The 11,705-nt window shown below is 41.1% G+C and overlaps 1 long non-coding RNA gene across 2 annotated transcripts; it reads right to left on the bottom strand.

Annotated features, from left to right (window-relative positions):
- Nucleotides 1–1,447: 1,447 nt before the first annotated feature.
- LOC115167563 (uncharacterized) lies at nucleotides 1,448–5,723 on the bottom strand. 2 transcript variants are annotated; one of them, XR_003870504.1, is made up of 2 exons: nucleotides 5,623–5,723; nucleotides 1,448–1,791 (listed from the first exon to the last, which is right to left on the bottom strand). It is a non-coding gene; the product is annotated as an uncharacterized LOC115167563 (long non-coding RNA). The 2 variants fall into 2 exon arrangements; XR_003870505.1 differs by having other exon boundaries at nucleotides 5,618–5,723.
- Nucleotides 5,724–11,705: the final 5,982 nt, after the last annotated feature.

Genomic DNA, 11,705 nt, shown 5'->3' on the forward strand with positions numbered 1-11,705 from the left:
GTACATCCGCTAAGAAAAGTCATCTAAAACGTAAAAACAACATTAATGGAGAAGCCAACATACAAGTAAAAATGAATGCAAATAAGTTTGAAATAGTGCTACTAATGTACATGACGTCTCAAACACGTCTCGAAAAAGTAAATATGTTTGTTTGGTTATCTTTTGGAAATTGTAGAAATAAAACATTTTCCAGACGTTCCAGCTAGGCAGGCTAATGTTAGTTAGCTAATTAATTTTGCCAGCTATCATACAGTAGGCGTTTATTAATAATTATATATTTAATATAAGTAGACATGCACTCATAATTGACTGTAGCGCATATAAAGCACCCACAAGCTACCGGTGGCTGAAAACACAACCGTCTCGAGATGAACGAGTGATGAATTTCCAGCCAAGGTTGGTCCATTTAAAAATCATTCCTTCCCCCCTCGCCCTGCAAGTGTATACTCGTCAGACGTCATCAGAATTGTCCACTTAATTTCAGGCCTGAGGGGGTAGGGTGTGTCTTTTAAGTGTTTGGACCGTAACTGTGTATGCAGCGAATGACCCAAAATACTCCAGATTGGACATTTGCATCTGCTTCTTTGTTTTGCAGTCAAGATAAACAGTGCAATATCGCCACCTATCGTACTGGAGGGAACAGTGTTTACTATGTTTTGGCTCGACCTCTCCTCCAGAGCTATTATCCATAACACCTAAATGCCATAATACACTTGCTAGCTCACTTAACACCCCAAACAAATATAAGTCTATTAATAATGCTAGTATTTATAATTTTAATAGCATTCATAAACACTACATAAATACTTCACAAATAGTCTAGAACCATATGCCGTACTCTACAAATTATTTCTGAATGTAGTGCTTGGTAGTGATTGTACTTGGTTTAATGTGGGATCGATATTTACATTTTGTATTACCGCAACAATACTTATTTAATCCCAACTATCCGAGCACCTGTTGCCAAATTGGAATCATCATCCCATAACGAACATCTCCATGTGAAGAGAGTAGCAATAAAAATAACTGAAAGTAATATAAAAAAAATGAACGTTTAGACAAAGGCTGCAGAGGCAGATAGCCAAGAATGGAAAAGCTGGCTGTATTACGTGGAGATGATTGCACAAAAAAGTGAAGAGAGAAAAATCCTAACTAAAATCTTATGGACTAGTCCAATGTAAACAAATTTGATTTCAATGAACACACAAAAGTACATTACAAATATCTCTTTCACAATCACCGTATAAAAATACCAAGTAGTGAGATTTATGTTCCATGAAAATATTTACGGGATCATGCATGTCTGCAGGTTTTTTACAGGTAAAAAAGGAATACAATCTTATAAAGATACATTCATCAACGAAACACTCAAGGATGTTGTTTATATGAGTCAGGTAGAATACTACTCTTACTGCTGCGATATGTCGGAAGTGTAAAACAATGGTCATTTACATTTTTGTTGTTTAATTTCAAATGGTGAAACACCAGAGAGCTCTGCTACCCACAGTCAGATGCAGTCAAGTGAGCTGCATGATTTATGAGTAATGTGTCCATTTCCTGTGACCTCATAACTAATCAGAGAGTAGTCCAATGTGAGGAAAGTCTGATGAACATTGTATTTCTGTTCTGGTAAAGGTTCAGGTCAGTCAGCCCATGGCATGTAGTCCAAAGACAACCAGTCGGAAATCAACATGGCTGAAGGTGCAACAGTGGTGTATAACATCCTCAGGGCAGGTCCGCAAGTTGAGGATGGAAACAGACTATGTCCCTCTAGTATGGCAAGCAGAGGACCTGTGAAGGAAGGAGCAACACAAATAATTTAATCATCAAGATCGCTTTTGGTGTGATAAGAACCATCATGTTTTTGAGCATTTACATTGGCAAGCTAATTTGTAGAAAGTTGTACAAATATTTATTGCATGTGCAAGCAGCTAACTGTCCCTAGCTACAGTATATTGTTCCTATTTAAGTAATGATTCATAGAGGTCCACACAGTGGACCACACAACAAAATGACGCCAAATGTGATGGCTGCCGTTGTACGATCCCGTAACCAATTGTGTATGTTTTTTTTGCAACTTATTTTGTACATAATGTTTCTGCCACCGTGTCTTATGACCGAAAAGAGCTTCTAGATATCAGGACAGAGATTACTCACCCCGTACTGGAGGAATACTTTTTCCTTCAACGAGTCGGACGGGAAGGATTTACTTCACATCCCCCGTCATTCGCAAGAGAGGTATCGAGGATGAAGGTCCGGGTGCCTTGTAACGATCCGTCACAGTCTTCCTTTACCATCGGTCCTATTAGCCAACATACAATCAATCGATAATAAAATAGACAAACTATGATCACGTATATCCTAGCAACAGGACATTAAAAACTGTAATATCATATGTTTCCCCGAGTCGTGGCTGAATGACGACATTAATAACATACAGCTGGCGGGTTTTATGCTTTTTCGGCAAGATAGAACAGCGGCCTCTGTTAAGACAAGGGGTGCCGGTCTATGTATATTTGTTTTTTATTTTATTATAATGTTTTTATTTCACCTTTATTTAACCAGGTAGGCTAGTTGAGAACAAGTTCTCATTTACAACTGCGACCTGGCCAAGATAAAGCAAAGCAGTGCGACACAAACAAACAACACAGAGTTACACATGGAATAAACAAACATACAGTCAATAATACAATAGAAAAGGTCTATATACAGTGTGTGCAAATGAGGTAGGATAAGGGAGGTAAGGCAATAAATAGGCCATAGTGGCGAAATAATTACAATATAGTTATTAAACACCGGAGTGGTAGATGTGCAGAAGATGAGTGTGCAAGTAGAGATACTGGGGTGCAAAGGAGCAAAATAATTTGTTAACAGCTGGTGCATGAAATCTAAGGAAGTCTTGAGGTTTTGCTCGCCTGAGGTAGAGTATCTCATGATAAGCTGTAGACCTCACTATTTACTAAGAGTTTTTAATCTGTATTTTTCGTAGGTGTCAAACTGATGCTGGCACTAAGACCGCACTCAATGAGCTGTATACGGCCGTAAGTAAACAGGAAAACGCTCATCCAGAGGTGGTGCTCCTAGTGGCAGGGGACTTTAATGCAGGAAAACTCAAATCCGTTTTACCTCATTTCTACCAGCATGTTAAATGTGCACCTTTACTCCACACACAGAGATGCATACAAAGCTCTCCCTCCATTTGGCAAATCTGACCATAATTCTATCCTCCTGATTCCTGCTCACAAGCAAAAAACTGAAGCAGGAAGCACCAGTAACTCAGTCAATAAGAAAGTGGTCGGATGAAGCAGATGCTAAGCTACAGGACTGTTTTGCTAGCACAGACTGGAATATGTTCCGGGATTCTTCCGATGGCAATGAGGAGTACACCACATCAGTCACTGGCTTCATCAATAAGTGCATCGATGACGTCGTCCCTACAGTGACAATATGTACACACCCCAACCAGAAGCCATGGATTACAGTCAACATTCTCACTGAGCTAAAGGGTAGAGATGCCGCTTTCAAGGAGCGGGACTCTAACCCGGAAGCTTATAAGAAATCTTGCCTCTGACGAACCATCAAACAGGCAAAGCCTAAATACAGGACACCGGGTCCGACGCTTGTCGGATGTGGCAGGGCTTGCAAACTATTACAGACTACAAAGGGAAGCACAGCTGCAAGCTTCCCAGTACACGAGCCTACCAGACAAGCTAAATTACTTCTATTCTCACCTCGAGGCAAGTTTATTTTAACTTTATTTAACTAGGCAAGTCAGTTAAGAACAAATTCTTATTTTCAATGACGGTCTAGGAACAGTGGGTTAACTGCCTTGTTCAGGGGCAGAACGACAGAGTTGTACCTCGTCAGCTCGGGGATTCGATCTTGCAACCTTTCGGTTACTAGTCCGATGCTCTAACCACTAGGCTACGCTGCCACCCCAGCGCAAGCTGTTCCCAATGACTGTGTGATCACGCTGTCCGTAGCCGATGTGGGTAAGACCTTTAAACAGGTCAACATTCACAAGGCCGCAGGGCCAGACGGATTACCAGGACGTGTACTCCGAGCATGCGCTGACCACCTGGCAAATTTCTTCGCTGACATTTTCAACCTGTCCCTGACTGAGTCTGTAATACCAACATGTTTCAAGCAGACTACCATAGTCCCTGTGCCCAAGAACACTAAGGTAACCTTCCTAAATGACTACCGACCCGTAGCGCTCACGTCTGTAGCCATGAAGTGCTTTGAAAGGCTGGTCATGGCTCACAACACCATTATCCCAGAAACCCTAGACCCACCTAATTTGCATACCACCCCAGCAGATCCACAGATGACGTAATCTCTATTGCACTCAACACTGCCCTTGCCCACCTGGACAAAAGGAACACCTATGTGAGAATGCTATTCATTGACTACAGCTAAGTGTTCAACACCATAGTGCCGTCAAAGTTCATCACTAAGCTAAGAACCCTGGGACTAAACACCTCCCTCTGCAACTGGATCCTGGATAGGGTAGGTAACAACACACCCGCCACGCTGATCCTCAACATGGGGGCCCCTCAGGGGTGCGTGCTCAGTCCCCTCCTGTACTCCCTGTTCACTCATGACTGCATGGCCAAGCACGACTCCAACACCATCATCAAGTTTGCCAACACAACAGTGGAAGGCCTGATCACCAACAACTATGAAACAGCCTATAGGGAGGAGGTCAGAGACCTGGCCGTGTGGTGCCAGGACAACAACCTCTCCCTCAACGTGATCAAGACAAAGGAGATGATTGTGGACTACAGGAAAAGGAGGACCGAGCACGACCGCATTCTCATCGACGGGGCTGCAATGGAGCAGGTTGAGATCTTCAAGTTCCTTCGTGTCCACATCACCAACAAACTAACATGGTCCAAGCACACCAAGACAAAACCTATTCCCCCTCAGAAGACTGAAAAGATTTGGCATGGGTCCTCAGATGCTCAAAAGGTTCTACAGCTGCACCTTCGAGAACATCCTGACTGGTTGCATCACTGCCTGGTATGGCAATTGCTCACCCTCAAGGCACTACAGAGGGTAGTACGTACGGCCCAGTACATCAACGGGGCCAAGCTTCCTGCCATCCAGGACCTCTATACCAGGCGGTGTCAGAGGAAGGCCCTAAAAATTGTCAAAGACTCCAGTCACCCTAGTCATGGACTGTTCTCTCTGCTACTGCACGGCAAGCGGTACCGGAGCGCCAAGTCTAGACCCAAAAGGCTTCTTAACAGCTTCTACCCCCAAGCCATAAGACTCCTGAACAGCTAATCAAAGGGCTACCCAGACCCCTCTTTTACGCTGCTGCTACTCTCTGTTTATTATCTATGCAGTCACTTTAACTCTATCTACATGTTACCTCAATTGCCTCACCTAACCAGTACTCCCGCACATTGACTCTGTACCGGTAACCCCTGTATATAGTCTCGCCATTATTATTTTGCTGCTGCTGTTTAATTATTAGTGTATTTTATTTTTTATTTAACACTTTTTTAATAAGTGTTTAAAAGTAAGGTCTACACCTGTTGTATTATGCACATGTGACAAATAGATTTAGAGGTCCACACAGTAAATATGACATGTACAGTCACAAGCTTACCTTACCATCATGATTAAGAAGTTTTCTCCTCAAGTGTTGCGGACCTGGAACACCCCACTGCACCAGACTAGATGACCAGACCTCCTCCTATACCTAAAATACAACAGGATAATGCTTTGTCCTTTTTTTCCAGAAATTGAACTTGGTTTTTAGCCTTTCCCAACCCCCCAAAACACACGTGCAGAGGCACCAGGTCAGCTGCAGCACACCACCATTGGAACATTTTAGGGAATATGTGCCCAGCTAAAGGGTACAACACTAGTACACAGAGGGCAGCTGGGAAATGACACAAGCCACGCATCAGTAACTGATCCACATCTCAAACCTCTAGGCTGACTGCCGCCACAGAATATGTCATTAATAATTTCTAGAGTAGTGCTAGTGTTTAACTACTATTGTCATAGTACAGGTCATATTTTATAAATAATAAAAAATGGCTGGATATCTTTGTCATTCACAACAGACAGTTCTCTGAATAATGTGTCGACGACAAACAAAACACATTCTGCGCCTTGAGGTCAGTCAGCCCGTCGACTGACAGAAACATTTATGACTGTAACAGTGGTGTCCAACCTCAGAGCAGGTCCACAAGTTGAGGACAGAAACAGACTTCATGTCTCTCAATTGTGTCAAGCAGAGGATCTGTGAATAAACATAAGGAGCAGAGCCAAAGATTTCATCATAATGTTTCGTGAATATTCAAACCGACAGGAAAGTAAAAAAAAAAACTCAACAAAAAAGTCACTACTAATACATTTTTGGGGATCACAAACTGGATTTCACTCTGAAAAGAGCTGTTGTACACCCAGATTCAAATAGCATGCATCAAGGTAAATGAGGAATGTACATTCGAGGAGGATCTGTGACTTGTTGGCTGTAAACATTCTAAAATGTCAATTTCAGACAGTGCAAGGTCATTAATCTGCATTGGTTTAAAGCTGTATTGAAATTGTCCCTACCACTAGTTATTGTCCCGACCACGATACTCTTCATATTCATGTTATGTGTAGACGTCCACACAACGAGTATGAAATACCTACAGTTTTGCAGTACAGTTTCACAATTGATGTGAAAGCAGTCATAAGGAAGACATTTATTTGGATACATTTGGTGTGAAAAGGCCCTCAAGGGAGAGTTTTCCATAAGTTCCTACATGGAAAGGTGGCTATTGACATCCACAACTGATTCTGATCTTGGTCAGGGATAAGAAGGGATGTAAAAACATCAAAGGTAATAGCTATGGTGATAATGACAAGTTATTACAAGCAAGTGACTGAAAACATTGACATTCCCAATAGACTCTTTTCTAGGTCCCAACCAGTGACAGTAAATTATTCGATTCATCTGTGTCTAAAAATAAGATTGACAACACACTTTCAGGCTTTGATGATTTGAAACAGTTCAGTCCGACATGGAGAAGGGATAATAAGACCATGCTGCTTTAGGGACACTGCTGCTGGAAACACACGCATAACCTGTGAATAGACATGTATGAAATGATTACATCAAGCTAATTAATAAAATCAAATGAATAACCTCATTGACCTCCAGTCATGAGGATATGAATATCCACTTTATTCCGGCCTAGTGACAGTGTTAATCATTGTAAAAAGATATCAAATCCTATGTCACAGCATTACTTGCATATATTTTGATTCAGAAAGGCTCTCCACCAGTGATGCATACATCTGAGGAACAATGTGGAATGACCAACAGTTTTATTTCGCTACATGGTTGACAGCAGAGTAATGTCCGAATCACATTTTAAAAAAAATAGGAAAGCATTAAGTCTTGATGAAAAACTTAACACCTCCACAAAAAAAAATTACAATACAGAAAACAGCCTGTAAAAATGACTGATATAAAACTCATGAAAAAATATATTTTTCTAAGCAGATGGTCATTCAAAAGGTGATTTAAAGGGGGTACTTAAATTGGTCCTTCACAAATTGGCAAAGATCAAATCCAAATATAACCAATCATGAAAAATAATGTAAAAATGTGTCGCCTTTACAATGCAGTGGACTCTTTTTTGGGTTTCTTCAGTGTCATACATTTGTCTTTTTATTTTTATTTTTTAACAGGCACCCAAAGTGAAGGCCAAAGATTTTGCAAAGTCCACCACTCAGACTAAATCCCTACTCTACTGCATCTCTTGTTAAATGTTAGGCCCAAAAATTGGGAAAGCATAAATTGGATAAACTGTCCTAGAGTTTTGTCATTTAGCAGACACTGTTGTCCAGAGCGATTTACAGAAGCAATCAGGGTTAAGTGCCTTGCTCAATGGTCCAGACAGATTTTTTGCCTAGTCGGCTCGGGGATTGAATACCAACAACCTTTCGGTTACTGGCCCAATGTTCTTAAAATCACTAGGATACCGCCCGCCTAATTATCATATGCTACTCTAAAGACACTACTCCTTCTTGTGTACTTTAACTTTGAGTTAATTTCTCGTGGACAGACACACGCAACATATGCCTAAATGGTAGTAACATCTGTCGACAGACAGTGGGATACTACGACTAGCGAGGAAATTTGTTCCGGTACACTGATTTAGCGCCACTAATAATTTGGACAAATCACAATTTCGCCAGTGCTCGCATCTTTTCGAATTTCGGGAGGAGAGGGGACATTTCGCCTATAGACTTGCCCAAAACTGGCTGAGAGTTTACGTTTAGAAGGGTGGAGACTTCGCAAGTCTCGTTAGAAAATATAGATCTTAGTAAAGCATCTGATTCCGTGTCTGAGATTAGCCAGCAATTGGTCATTGGTAAAGGTCTGTGTTTGGAAGTTTGATTGATATGCCCTCCCAAAAAAACACTTTCTGTAACTGGTAGTGGTGAACGGCAGAGAGAGAATACATGTCCTATCTGAATATCACTGGGTAGTGTTTCATCAAGACTCATCTTTGATTAGCTGGGTGACAAGTTTTTTATAGTTGGAGTCCCTTCAACATTGTATACATTTTTTTATTCGTTTTTTCCCCCTCTAAATCATTTCTTCCCTGGTTTACTAATAATGTGCAGCTTATTTTCCTACATACACTACCGTTCAAAAGTTTGGGGTCACTTAGAACTTTCCTTGTGTTTGAAAGAAAAGCAATTTTTTTGTCCATTAAAATAACATCAAATTTATCAGAAATGCAGTGTAGACATTGATAATGTTGTAAATGACTATTGTAGCTGGAAACGGCTGATTTTTGATGGAATATCTACATTTGTATACAGAGGCCCATTATCAGCAACCATCACTACTGTGTTCCAATGGCATGTTGTGTTAGCTAATCCAAGTTTATCATTTTAAAAGGCTAATTGATCATTAGAAAACCCTTTTGCAATTATGTTAGCACAGCTGAAAACTGTTGTTCTGATTAAAAATGAAATAAAACTGGCCTTCTTTAGACTAGCTGAGTATCTGGAGAATCAGCATTTGTGGGTTCATTTACAGGCTCAAAATGGCCCGAAATTAGTCGGTGCGGAATTCTGTAAGGGAGTGCGTAACTGGCGGCAGGGAAGTCAGGAGCAGGAGAGCAAAACTTGGTAATCAACGGAGCAGTTTTATTCATAAAACCACCGGTAACCAGAACCACAAACAAATGGGTACAAAACCCGTCGCGCACCAGAGAAACCGTGCACATGTACTAACAATAAACAATTCCGCACAAAGACATGGGGGGAACAGAGGGTTAAATACACAACATGTAATGAGGGAAATTGAGACCATGTGTGTGAGAAGACAAGACAAAACAAATGGAAAATGAAAGGTTGATCGATGATGGCTAGAAGACCGGCGACGCCGACCCCCGAGCGCCGCCCGAACAAGGAGAGGAACCGACTTCGGCGGAAGCTTGGGTGGTGAATAAATGCAAGTCCCTTGGCCTCCATTGTAAACGAGACAAAACTAAATAGACAATTGGTACCATTAGACTTTCTACATCTGAGATGTAGCTACAGATTTGTTTTACTTCGAATTCTATCCCGAATGATGCCGAAATGAAGGCAACAATGTTGTTTTGTTGACTTCTTCATTTGTTGAGGGTTAACTTGTTTGTTTAGGCGCATTACCGCCACCTTCAGGACTGGAGTCTGATTAAAGCACATTCCAATAATACCTCCATCCATATACACTGACTGTACAAAACATTAAGGACATGTCAATACCTCTCATAAATAAAAGTAGTGACGAAGCCAATCTCTCCTACACTTTGAGCCAACAGAGATTGACATGCATATTATTAATATTAGCTCTCTGGGTACATCCAAGGGCCAGCCGTGCTACCCTGTTCTGAGCCAATTGCAATTCCAATTGCAAAGGCCTTTTTATGGCACCTGACCACAAGACTGAACAATAGTCAAGGTGCGACAAAACTAGGGCATGTAGGACCTGCCTTGTTGATAGTGTTGTTAAGGCAGAGCATCGCTTTATTATAGACAGACTTCTCCCCATCTTAGCTACTACTGCATCAATATGTTTTGACCATGACAGTTTACAACCTAGTGTTACTCCAAGCAGTTTAGTCATCTCAACTTGCTCAATTTCCACATTATTTTTTACAAGATTTAGTTGAGGTTTAGGGTTTAGTGAGTGTTTTGTTCCAAATACATTGCTTTAAGTTTTAGAAATATTTAGGGCTATTCCTTGCCACCCACTCTGAAACTGCTACTACAGCAACTGAAATGACTGCAACACTCAAAGAACTGCAGTCATTTCAGTCGCTGTAGTAGCTGATGTGTATAGTGTTGAGTCATCCACATACATAGAAACTCTGGCTTTACTCAAATTCAGTGGCATGTTGTTAGTAAAAATGTTAAAAAGCAATGGGCCTAAACAGCTACCCTGGAGAATTCCTGATTCTAACTGGATTATATTTGATAGGCTTCCATTAAAGAACACCCTCTGTGTTCTGTTAGACAAGTAACTATTTATCCACATTATAGCAGGGGGTGTAAAGCCATAACACATAAGTTTTTCCAGCAGCAGACTATGATCAATAATGTCAAAAGCTGCACTGAAGTCTAACAAGACAGCCCCCACAATCATTTTATCATCAATTTCTCTCAGCAATCAGTAATTTGTGTAAGTTCTGTGCTTGTTGAGTGTCCTTCCCTATAAGCATGCTGAAATTCTGTTGTCAATTTGTTTACTGTAAAATAGCATTGTATCTGGTCAAACACGATTTTTTCCAGAAGTTTACTAAGGGTTGGTAACAGGCTGATTACTGGCTCAAATAGCCGACCAAAGGGGGCTTTACTATTCTTGGGTAGCGGAATGACTAGCTTCCCTCTAGGCCTGAGGGCACACGCTCTCTAGTAGGCTTAAATTAAAAATATGGCAAATAGGAGTGGCAATATCGTCTGCTATTATCTTCAGTAATTTTCCATCTAGATTGTCAGACCCTGGTGGCTTGTCATTGTTGATAGACAATTCACCTCTTCAACACTCACTTTACAGAATTCAAAAGTACAGTTCTTGTCTTTCATAATTTGGTCCGATATACTTGGATGTGTAGTGTCAGCGTCTGTTGCTGTCATCCGTAAGTTTTTAATGCTTTACTGGGAAGCTTATCAGCGGTAGACTTACTCATGTTATTGACATTGGAGCTAATAGTGCAGGTTGAGTTGCATAAACTGGTCTTCCTACTATTGCACACCGCCTCAGTGCTAACAGTGTAACTCTGGTTTATAGACTCATGATTACTGCTTACAATAGCTGTAGGATAAACAGATGTATTCGGTGCAATTAGGGGTACATAAATGAAATGACTTATATTGTGTTTGCCAATGCCCCTAAGATAATGTACATTTGATGCATCATTATGACGACTCATTGTCACAATGGTAGGGATTAACTGAGCTGGTCTTGGATCATTTACCAGTCATTGTTTCAATGCAGCCTTGAAATGCGTGGACAGAGTCCAGGAGCCAAGATGACTTGGATGGACTCCGTCATTCCTGTAGAGTATCTTCTGTATCCAGAAGGTGTCAACGTTATCAATAAAAGTGACTCCAGCAGAGCTATAGTACAGTAATCTTTTAGCCAGATGTGTAATGCCAGCAGTCTGCTGAATCTTTCACACCCGCGGCCCAAC

This window comes from Salmo trutta, chromosome 29 (assembly GCF_901001165.1).
Source record: "Salmo trutta chromosome 29, fSalTru1.1, whole genome shotgun sequence".
Lineage (NCBI taxonomy): Eukaryota > Metazoa > Chordata > Actinopteri > Salmoniformes > Salmonidae > Salmo > Salmo trutta.